General features: G+C 52.2%; 1 pseudogene; it reads right to left on the bottom strand.

The window, feature by feature from the left end:
* Window positions 1-211: 211 nt before the first annotated feature.
* On the bottom strand, window positions 212-899 carry LOC137464031 (olfactory receptor 14C36-like; annotated as a pseudogene).
* Between the last annotated feature and the right edge of the window lie 1201 nt (window positions 900-2100).

Below are 2100 nucleotides of genomic sequence, written 5' to 3'. Positions count from 1 at the left end.
TGGCATTTGTGCTCCCTCAGGTTCATGTCCCCACAGCAGCAGCATGGGGGTGCTCCTGCCTGCTGTGTGCAATGCAAACAGGGGCTCTTGACGTTTCTTTGTGGACAACATTAATATGTAAAACAAAGAAAAAGAACCTCCAAAAGGAAAACAACAAGAAGTATCAAAGACGACATTTATTAGAAGTGTTTTGCAGAAATTGGCCAGCAGTTTAATGTTCCTGAAACCATCCAGTCAGCAGTGTCCACACTGCAGCCTTGAGCTCCTGGTTCCTCAGGCTGTAGATGAGGGGATTCAGGGCTGGAGGCACCACCGAGTACAGAACTGACAGGGCCAGATCCAGGGATGGGGAGGACATGGAGGGGGGCTTAAGGTAGGCAAGAGTGCCAGTGCTGAGGAACAGGGAGACCACGGCCAGGTGAGGGAGGCAGGTGGAAAAGGCTTTGTGCCGTCCCTGCTCAGAGGGGATCCTCAGCACGGCCCTGACGATCTGCACATAGGAGAAAACAATGAACAAAAAACAGCCTAAATATAGAAGAGCACTTAGTACAATAAGCCCAGCTTCCCTGAGTTTGCAGTGTGATCTTGAGGATCTGGGGGATTTCACAGAAGAACTGGCCCAGAGCATTGCCATGGCACATGGGCAGGGAAAATGTATTGGCCGTGTGCAGCAGAGCATTGAGAAAGGCACTGGCCCAGGCAGCTGCTGCCATGTGGGCACAAGCTCTGCTGCCCAGGAGGGTCCCATAGTGCAGGGGTTTGCAGATGGACACGTAGCGGTCGTAGCACATGATGGTCAGGAGGGAAAGCTCTGCTGAGATGAAAAAGACAAAAGAAAATACCTGTGCAGCACATCCTGTGTAGGAGATGGTGCTGGTGTCCCAGAGGGAATTGTGCATGGCTTTGGGGACAGTGGTGCAGATGGAGCCCAGGTCGCTGAGGGCCAGGTTGAGCAGGAAGAAGAACATGGGCGTGTGCAGGTGGTGGCCGCAGGCTACGGCGCTGATGATGAGGCCGTTGCCCAGGAGGGCAGCCAGGGAGATGCCCAGGAAGAGGCAGAAGTGCAGGAGCTGCAGCTGCCGCATGTCTGCCAGTGCCAGCAGGAGGAAGTGGCTGATGGAGCTGCTGTTGGACGTTTCTTCGCTCTGGGAATCATGGACTATTGAAAGAAGATATTGACAAGACGGGAAAGATTTCAGTGTGTCATTCCTATATTTTTTTATTAGGGATCCCCCCCAAAATACTTCTCCTTGTTGGCTGAACTTTGCTCAGCCTTTTTTCGCTGAGGTCAGGTTTGTGCTGCTGCCTCATCTTTGACACTGCTCTCAGCCTGAACACTGGGGATCCCATAGGGAAAACAGGGCTCGCTGTGCCCCAGTGCAGTCAGAGCTGCGGGTCCCACACAGGACCCCTTTGCTCATTTCAGCTTCCTCTGTTTCAGGGTGATCAAACTTCCAACATGCTTGAACAATACAGTGGCCTTTTTGAAGACTTCAGTTTCATTGTCAGCATCTCTAAATTCTTCTACCTTTCCCTGTGCAGCTGGGAATGGAGGGATACCAAGGGTTGGTCTGGCTCTCTGCTTTTTTTGTCAGTGCTACCCAGAGTGCTTTTGTCACAGGAAACTCAGACTTTTTGTCACAGGCATCATGATTAGCAGATCTTGAAATGCTCTCAAGTCCCTGAGCACTAAGTCACGGAGAATTAAAGCCACACAGGCCACATCTGCAGTGCTCAAACACAGCCCTGTTGCTGCTGCTGCTGCTGAAATAGAATCAACTGACAGAGGCCATCACAGAAATTGCCTCTGGAGTGTCAAATCAAATGAAAAAATCCACCAGGAGAAAGAGAAGCCAGAACTTCTTGACACACTTCATTGTTTCTTCTGAGCAGCAGCAGAAAATGGAGATGGCCAGAGATATTTCCAGCTGCTGCTGATCCCAGTGGAGCCCAGCCTGCTGCCCTGTCCCAGCTTTCCCACCCTCCAGCAGACGCCCTGGTTCCCTGCAGGTGCCGTGGGATGGCACTCAGGAGGATCTGCTCCAAGGCCTTCCCCTGGAGCACGCTCAGGCTGCCAGGCCTATGGATCCTGGATCATCC

The sequence above is a fragment of the Anomalospiza imberbis genome, chromosome 34 (genome assembly GCF_031753505.1).
Source record: "Anomalospiza imberbis isolate Cuckoo-Finch-1a 21T00152 chromosome 34, ASM3175350v1, whole genome shotgun sequence".
Classification (NCBI taxonomy): Eukaryota; Metazoa; Chordata; class Aves; order Passeriformes; family Viduidae; genus Anomalospiza; species Anomalospiza imberbis.
This window is presented reverse-complemented; position numbering and strand designations above follow the sequence as displayed.